Source organism: Dermacentor silvarum, chromosome 3 (assembly GCF_013339745.2).
Source record: "Dermacentor silvarum isolate Dsil-2018 chromosome 3, BIME_Dsil_1.4, whole genome shotgun sequence".
Classification (NCBI taxonomy): domain Eukaryota; kingdom Metazoa; phylum Arthropoda; class Arachnida; order Ixodida; family Ixodidae; genus Dermacentor; species Dermacentor silvarum.
In genome coordinates this window covers 36143380-36153342 of record NC_051156.1, presented here as the reverse complement: position 1 = coordinate 36153342, position 9963 = coordinate 36143380, and the positions used below count along the sequence as shown (strand labels likewise).

The window sequence follows — 9963 nt, the reverse complement described above, 5'->3', positions numbered from 1 at the left end:
TCTTCGTTCACGACACAACACGTCCGCTCGAAATGGTTGCCATTTGCAGTCATCGGCACCTTCAATTCGCCTATCAACAAATAGAAATTCGCCTGGCAAAATCCATGAACGTCGTTGCTTTTTCTGTAGCTCTGCTTCTGTAAAAAAAAAGTCAGTTAAGTGCTGCGCCGCCAACGAATGAGACGCAAGTTTTAGTGCTCAGCCTTCACGGTATATTGAGTAATTATGACGCGTAAGCGTGTCGATCAAGACACGGTGCGAGTCGCTTTCCGAGTACCATATCCAACACTTACCACGGTTGTGAAGCAGCCCAATACTACTGAGTGCACCACTAAATCAGTCCACACACTCAAATTATTCAACGCATCAAATAATCTGACTGCTGCTCTCCCTTAATGACAACAGACAAGACTGCTTTCTTGCTTCGCCGTTGCTATTCGATAACAAATTAGGATGAAAAAAACGACTAAGTAAACAACAATTCCAATTTATTTCGCAAATAGCCTAAAAGCTTGTGAGTGCCAATAAAACACTGCAGGTTTATTCAAGTCTGTATGTACTTCCTTTAGCAGGTGTGTTCGGTCCATTTTGTTGATGGACGTCCAACAAAAAATAACCCATACCCAACACTGCACCTTGGAACACCGGTAATGTGTAATTCTTCATTCATGCTCTCTCGCCATAACTCCTGCTGTATTGAATGTATATGCTTTCTTTTTCTGTATTTAAAATTTAGACTATCCATCACAAAGGAAGAAGGCAGTTGAAACGCCCTGCAGCCTGCATGCAAGAAGCTGAGACAACGGTCACCATATGCCCAGCGACAGCTGACACCAGCACTGAACAGCAGACAGCAAAAAAAGAGCAAGATGAAGGCGACAGTGAACCCTGCTACAGTTACAGTTACATACCAAATAGATACATTGCTTATGCCACCAATAGCATGTCATTGCTTTTAGGCACAGAACTGTTCTTCACAACTAATTAAAAAAATATAGAATGTGCGTTAATGTCAAATCTAGTGGATATACTCTTGACTATCTATAGAAACAGCCAAAATTACTTTGGTCTGTTCAATGGTAGCATTATTTGTGACCAAGTTCCAAGATATTTTTGTACAATCCCTGCCTATGATAGTTAATGCGAGGTTAGTGCAAGTAAAGATTTTTCTGTTTACTACCACCTGTCTCATTAGCACAAGATATTTAGAGCCTTTATGCTAGTAAAGTTATATTCTCCTTATTATTCTAAATTTTTTAAATAGTAAGTATTGTAAACTGAGTTCTGTTGTATCTGCACACTTCACTACACAGGCTGACAGAGGCAGAGGAAACACCAAAGAGCTGCTCGGTCTGCGGCTGCAAATTCCAGTTTCTGGTGACATCGGAAAGGAAGTTCAAGCCACAGCACAAGTATCTGAACACACATACAGCAAACATCCAGAACAGTCTTCTGTGACAGCGAACAGGGCTTGTCAAACAGCATTTACTGTCTACTCGACTCTCACTTCAAGCTCCTTCAGGTTTTTTACAGGGCTTTCAAAGGATGTGTTTGATGAATTGGTGAGGTCTCTTGAAGTAACTGCTGAGCAGAACTCATTTCTTTTACCCTTCCAAGATCAGGTGCTGCTGACACTTATGAGGCTGCGCTTAGGGCTGCTGCTTAAGGACCTCAGTTTCCGCTTCGGTATTTCCACAGCTCTAGTGAGCAGGAATTTCTGCACTATAGTGTCAGCTCTTGCTCACTTTTCTAGAAAATAACTAGTGTTCTGGCTAGCAAGAGAAACAATTAGAAGAACAATGCATAGCATTTTTGAAGAATATCCGCTAGCAACATGCATCATCGATTGTTTTGAGATTTTTGCTGAGCTCAAAACCGGGCAACTTGCTACGGAGAAATCAGACCTACAGTCATTACAAATCCCACAACACTGCCAAAGTACTGCACGTCATTGCACCCAATGGGTTTGTGATGTTCATTTCCAAGCCATATGGTGGACGTGCCAGCGATCGGTTCATCACATTGGATAGTGGCTTTACAATGTTTCTTACACCAGGTGATGAGATCCTGGCTGACAGGGGTTTTACAATAGGCGACTGTTTACCAATATGAGTAAATATAAGGTTACCAAGCTTTTCAAAAGGCAGACAACAAATAAGTGGCCCTGAGCTAGTAAAGTCAAGGCGCCTAGCAAGGCTCCGCATCCATGTTGAGCGGTCTATAAGACGACTTAAATGCTTCAGGATACTGAAGTATTTTCCCGCAAGCATCTTTGCGAAAAAAGCACTTGCTAATGATGTACTGACTGCTGTAGACGGGCTGTGCCCGGCTTCAGCCACTTTTAATTAAGGACAGAGTGATTTCTGCACCTTCAAACTAAATAAAAAAATCCTCATTTTCAGAGAGGACATCAAAGAATAATAAGCAGGCACGCCCTGCCATCATAAAACTATGATTAGAAGAGCACAGGTCACAGGCATGTTGAAAAACAATTACTGCTAAGTCCTGAAAAATTTTTCTCAGATCGCGCACAATAGAGTGCTTTTACGACAAAACTCTGTTAGCACTTTACGATGCAATGTACGCGAAGATAGGGCATCAACAGCAAAAGCACTGATGAAAATAATATTTAAAATGGGTCGCACATATCTCCAGACACCTGCGATTGGAATTGTGCTGCAATTTAACATGCGTAAAATGTTTTAGTAAAATAAGTGGGAAGGTAGACGGTTGGGTGTTTTTGCTTGGCGTCAGTATGTAGTTGTATGTAGCGGGTTCACTTCTTTCAATGTTTTTCACAATGTCATGCACCAGGCATAATCCTCAAGCGGCTGAACGAGTCCTTTTCAATACACTAAATAGTTGATGTTCGCACATATGGTGTTCCTGTAGCGAGTTTTCGCGTTGAGCCCGCATTCTGTAATTTTGACAAAACTCACTACAGAATTGAAAATTCTTAATCTTTTCTACAGCTGTACACTTTCTATGATTCAGAAGACGCAAGAAATGTGGCGAAAGGAACTTTTCAATCAATAGGTTAAAGTGGCATCTGAAAGGGTTAAGATTAATTATCTGATCACCTGAAAGTTCCATGCAGCTATATTTGTTTCTAATCAATTACCTCGTGATAATAGGAATCTGTTTTTAACGTCCCTTGAAATTTCTTTGGAAACAATTTTTTTTGTACTTTTAAAGAAGTGTATGCATACTGTTGCTTAGCTTGTGATGTAAACAATTGAAAAAACAGGTGTTGGTTGTGTTCACTATGTAACAATAAAGTTACTACAGATAAGCATGAAGTCTCAGCATTTATTTTCCAAGACTCCTCAAGGGTCATCCAAATTTAGTGTGCATTGTAAATGAAAGCACTGAGCCACTTGCATGAAATGTAGCACTTTCACTGAGCCCTGTCAGTGAGAGCAGGCAGCAGGTGAGCAAAATAAAAGTGCTCCAACTGCGGAACATATGTTTCTAGGAACTCTTTGCCGCAGAGCACCTCAACAACATAGGCCTCCCCTAGTGACCATACGACAAAGTCGCAACGCTCCTTTTGACAGCAGTACATCTGGATCCGCACCTAAAAATAATATTTGTTCTTCCCCTTCTTGCTTAGACTCAGTGTGCCGTCTACGCTGATGACATCATACTGTCCACTGTTGAAAAGTTCCTTACGGTTCCCATGCTTCTCCAAAGTCTGGGGAGTGGGGCACTTTATCTCGATAATTGTTGGCGAGTCAGCAATTACGCCATAAGGGCTTGTCCCCAACCATGATGTTTCTGGCCTGACAACCAAGCCAACCTCCTGGACCTTGGTGGCTTTTAACTGCTCGTACCACCGACGAGCTTTGGGCTCAGATATTTGCCCATGGCTTCAAAAAAAGGAAAAAACAAACAGGTACCATTATTACATCACCAAACATTTCGTCATAACAGATTCACATTCACTTCACAATTAATGTTTCCAGTCTTTTCTTCAATTGGTGATGTAGCATTTATAATTCCCAGCACAATAGAAAGAGCTCCAGCAGCAGACGGCACAATTTCACACAATTTTGAGCACAACCATCTGTGCTGTTAAGAGTCCCCTTCAGCACCAGGTGACCAATCCCCAACCACCTCCCCCCCCCCTTTTTTTAAGCTTCCCATATTTTCTTTTTCGAATTCAATTCCATGCCCTTTATTTTTCTTTAGATGAAAAGAAGGAGCATTCACTAAAAGCTACTACATTTAATTGCTTGAGACGGTGCATGCTTCCTCAATATGATCGAACTTAACTATTTAGAGGCAGGTAAGTACAGCCATACTAGAAAGCGAAAGTGCACTGGTCACGAGGAAGAGGTACACTATAAAGAATGAAAAGTCAAACAGAATTACTATATCCTACATATATATGCACAACTTTCTCAGCTGCGAAACACAACAAACAAGGGCAAACCAATGCTACCAAACACAAGCACAATACACAATACGCTACACATGCTCCATGGGGGCACTTGTAATAAAACATTTCCAAGAAAACTCGGAAATAGGAAAATGCACCTTTTGCATTTAACATATACGTGACAAATGTCTCGTAGCTCTCTTAGTGGTATCGTCGTTATGTCGGTACCTTTATTCTGAAATGCATTTAGCAATGTAGCAAGCTGCTAACGTATCGTCTGCTTTCCATACGATGGCAACGGCTGACAGCCCACCAGTTAGGATTGCAGGTAGCATACATAATATCATTATTTCGAACCTTGCAAGAGTTTCTGTTGTGTTTTTTTTTCTTTTTTGTATTTAGTGCATGACGCGAGATAGTTTGAAATCATAAAATGAAACCACAGTTGCAATGCTCATTTTCTTCAAGAAGTCGGCAGCATAAGGCACTTGACACGCTAAGCAAATGACACGCTTTTCAAATTGAGAGCTTATTTTTATTTTCAATTGTTGTCGTCAACCAGACCATTGCACTGTAACTAAACATGGAAGAGAAAAGAAGTTGTACAATATAACATTGACTGAAATAGCAACTTGCAGGCAGTACGGCTGCATAAAACCGACAGTGCGAGACAATTTGTTGACGACAACGTTCTCACATGGGCATCCATGACAATACACCATAAAAATAAACATTTAGTGTCTTCATTGTTGTTCTACACTATTGTTACTCTCGCCCCGCAGGGGCGTCTGCGTCAGCAGGCGTTTGGTGAGTTGCACCACCACATACCCGAGCACATGAGGGTTGGAACCTCCGCGTGTCGCCGTGCGTGGCTTAGCCGTGTCTGGGGAAAGGGGGATCCTGGAGGTTGAGCTGATGCCGGGTGTTCGGACCTTAAAGGCCCCCCGGCGGAGGCAACACACCTCTTCGGCCTCTGCTTCACATAGACGGCAGCCCTGGGCTGACCCACCCAGGGGAAATCGGCAGTTGCCTTTTCCTGTCCTCCTCTTAAATCTTCGTCTTTCTCTCTCACTTTCAATCTATCCTGTCTTCTTTTCACTTCCTTTTACTTCCGTTTTCCCAGGCAGCTAGGGTTAACCTTGTGTGGGTAGGCAACCTTGGATACTCCATATTTGGTTATAGTAATGGCGTACAGCTGGCGTTTGCAGGACCTGGCTTTCCCAGTTTTTGCAGCGTCCCCTCGTTGGGCTCCATGGTGGGTGGCTGGCGTCGCTGCCGAAAAATGCACCAATACTTATGGCTGAACCATTCCTCCCACTCCGTGATCGCCGTCAGAAAAGAGGGCGCACCGAAGATGTTTTCCAATTTTTTGGACGCCAAACGCATAACTTCCCCCGCTTTCATGTTATTCATTCTGAAAAGTCGGATAAATCAGTACGAACAATTTCACCTTTCTTTGTCTCAAAGTCTTTGACTGATATTTTTGGACCAGGCTATAAAGCATCCAGGATGGCAAGCGGGGATCTCCTCTTGGAGGTCTGTGATCTGAAACAGTCCGAGAAACTTCCCATCCTAGTGTCACTTGGAGATGCTCAAGTAACAGTAACCCCGCACCGTACCATGAATACCACCCGTGGCGTGGTATCAAATGATGACCTGTTGCAGCTGAGTGAGGCTGAACTCCTAGAGGGTTTGAGTGAGCAGAATGTAATCAATGTTAAACGAATTTAGATGAGGCGCGACGGCAAGGAAATCCAGACCAAGCACCTGATACTTACTATTAACTCAAGTGTTCTGCCCGAATCCATCGAGGCCGGATACATCAAGCTACGGTCAGACCCTATGTACCAAATCCTCTTCGTTGCTTCAAGTGCCAGCGTTTCGGTCACAGTTCCCAGAACTGCCGAGGCCGACAGACATGTGCTAAATGTAGTTCCGGTGACCATGCCTCTGAAACGTGCGAAAACACTCCACACTGTGTCAACTGTGATGGCGAGCATGCCGCATACTCGCGGTCATGCCCGTCTTGGAAGAAAGAAAAAGAAATAGTCACGATCAAAGTAAAGGAAAACATAACTTTCAAGGAGGCACGCAGGCGGGTATCGTACCTGCCAAAAACCAGCTTTGCCGAAGTGGCGCGTCAGGGGGCAGCGCGACATCGGCCCCCGGCGGCTGTCTGGCACACGCGCAGTGGGCCGGCGGCGACACCATCCGCCCCTTCGGCGGGTGCAGCCAGCGCTGCTCCGCCATCTCAGAAGGGGCCATCGACCTCCGGGCTGGTGGCCTCGAAGGTCTCGTCCCTCGAGACGAGGCCTTCACGTCAAACTAACCGCTCGCAAGAGCGCGTGTGCAGCGCCTCACAAGATGCGATGGACACAACTACCGGCCAGACGGCGCCACCAGCGCCTAAGGAGCGGCGAGAGTCTCTCGACCGCTCCAGAAAAGAAAAATCCCGCATCAGAGGGCCCGACAAGGGCTCTGTAAGGTAAGTTAGTCCCTTTTACACACAGCACAAAAGCACTTTCAACATGAATACACAAATAATATAATGGAACGTCAGAGGACTCCTACACATCCTCGATGACGTCAAAGAAACACTACACAGGTTTAATCCTAAGGTGCTGTGCGTTCAAGAGACAAACCTTAAATCTACACAATCCAACTTTCTCCGGCAATACGCCATTTTCCAGAAAGACTGAGACGACGCTCTTGGGTCGTCCGGTGGTGTAGCAATAGTTGTAGACAAGTCTGTAGCTTGTCAACATGTACCCCTTCAGATGGCCCTTGAGGCAGTGGAAATTCGGGCAATTCTTGTTAATAAATTGGTCACTGTATGTTCTTTATACATACCTCTAAACTATATTCTCGGAAAAACTGAGTTTTATAATCTTGTTCGTCAGCTTCCGGACCCCTACATAATCGCACGTGATTTTAATGCCCACAACACGATTTGGGGAGACTCGCCATGTGACGCAAGAGTTCGACTCATTGAAAACTTCCTTTTAAACTCCGGTGCGTGCCTGTTCAATAAAAAGGTATCGTCCACCCAGTCACTGTCGATGAAATCAGCCGCAAGAGATGTTTGCTGAGCCGCACCGGCCTCATGCACATCCATTGTAAACACGGAGGCAACGGAGGTGGCTGAGGCAACGAATGGACGCGTCATCACGTTATCAAACATGGCGGCGCCCATGGGATCGTCGCGAAAAGGGTCAATACAGTAATTCTACAGCCGACGGAGCAGAACGCACCCTCCCCCCTCCCCTCTCCGTCGCCTCACCCCTATGGCTCGCACGCGAAAGAAGACCGCGCGCTTTCGGCCTGCCTTCCTTTGTATGTATTGTGTGTTTTATAGTGTTCTCAGCGTCAATTCGGGCAATTCTTGTTAATAAATTGGTCACTGTATGTTCTTTATACATACCCCCACACTATATTCTCGGAAAAATTAGTTTTATATTCTTGTTCATCAGCTTCCGGACCCCTAAATAATCGTAGGTGATTTTAATGCCCACAACAAGATTTGGGGAGACTCGCGATGTGACGCAAGAGGTCGACTCATTGAAAACTTCCTTTTAAACTCCAGTGCGTGCCTGTTCAATAAAAAGGAACCAACCTATTATAATCTTCATCATAATTCTTATTCATCAGTAGACCTGTCGATTGGCTCTGCTTCTATTTTCCCTTACTTGGAATGGAATGTAACCAAACATCCTTATGGAAGTGACGACTTATCTGTAATGTTAAATCTAATACAGAAACACGATGTCCCACCACATGCTCCTAGGTGGAAACTAGCCTCCGCCCAATGGAATCATTTTAAGCAATCGACTTACTTGTCACAACATTTTATTACCGATCTTACTATAGACGACACAGTAGCGTATTTTATCGCTTTTATCATCGACGCAGCAAACAAGTTCATTCCACAATCAAGCGGTAACTCATCCAAAAGACGAGTGCCGTGGGGGAATGATGAGTGCAAGGAGGCGCGGAAAAAAACAAAATAAAGTGTGGGGCATACTCCGTCGATCCCCAACTGCAGAAAATTTGATGGAATTTAAAAACATAAAATCACAGGGAAGGCGAACGCGACGACAATCTAAAAGGGCAAGCTGGGAGAAGTTCCTGTCCAGCATCAATTCACACACACAGAAGGCAAAAGTATGGAACGGACTAAGGAGGCTTATGGGACAACAAGTTCATCGGTTGCCCGTGGTGGATAAAGAAGGAAACATGTTGGAAGACCAGACCAACGCACTTGGTCAACACTTCGAGCATGTGTCTAGCTCCACCCACTACTCAGAGAGCTTCCTGAAGTACAAAGCAATAGAAGAATGTAAGCCACTGAACCGAAAATGCAGCCCAAATAACCCTTATAACCGTCCTTTTGGCATTGCCGAACTTAAAGCCGCCTTGTCAGCATGTCAGAGCTCTGCTCCGGGTCCGGATCAAATCATGTACGATATGATTAAGCACTTGCACCCCGACACGCAAACCACACTACTCACACTTTTTAATGCTATCTGGGCCGCTTGGTACCTGCCAGCTAAATGGAAATAAGCTATTATCATCCCAGTTTTAAAGCATGGCAATGATTCATCATTGGTGACCAGCTACCGGCCTATAGCACTTACAAGCTGCCTTTGCAAACTTTTTGAGAAAATGATCCATCGCCATCTTGTACATTTCTTAGGGTCGAACAAAATTCTTGACCCATTTCAATGTGACTTTAGGGAAGGCCGATCTACAACCGATCACCTCGTTCGCATCGAAGCAAACATCCGTGATGCGTTTGTACACAAGCAGTATTTCTTGTCTATATTTCTTGATATGGCAAAGGCGTACGATACGACATGGCGGTATGATATCTTACCAGACCTGTCGCACATGGGCATTCGAGGTAATATGTTTAGCACTATAGAAAGCTACATGTGTAACCGCACTTTTCGAGTCAGAATTGGCAACGTATTGTCCCGCCCATTTACTCTAGAAACTGGTGTACCTCAAGGAGGGGTGCTAGTTGCACGTTGTTCATTGTTAAGATGACCTCGCTCCGTGCATCACTACCTCCAGCAATCATCTATTCTGTCTATGTAGATGATGTGCAATTAGGCTTTGAATCTTGTAACCTCGCAGTTTGTGAACGACAGATACAGCAAGGCCTAAACAAAGTGTCTAAATGGGCAGACGAAAACGGATTTAACCTTAACCCCCAGAAAAGTTCCTGTGTCCCTTTCACAAAAAAGCGAGGACAAGTCCCAGATCCTAGTATGAAGTGTCTGGGCAACGAATACCTGTGAACCAGGAGCACAAGTTTTTAGGTATTGTACTTGATGCAAAATTGACCTTCATTCCACACATCAAATATCTGAAGGCAAAATGCCTAAAAACAATGAACTTAATGAAAATTCTCTCTCATACAACATGGGGAAGTGATAGGAAGTGCGTAATTAACCTCTATAAGAGCCTTGTTCGATCACGTTTGGATTATGGTGCCATGGTATACCACTCAGCCGGGCCAAGCGCGCTAAAAATACTGGATCCCGTTCACCATCTGGGTATCCGATTAGCCACAGGCGCCT

At 44.4% G+C, this 9963-nt stretch overlaps 1 pseudogene; it reads left to right on the top strand.

Moving 5' to 3' along the window:
- The first annotated feature begins 225 nt into the window (after nt 1-225).
- On the top strand, nt 226-2349 carry LOC119444299 (uncharacterized; annotated as a pseudogene).
- Nucleotides 2350-9963: the final 7614 nt, after the last annotated feature.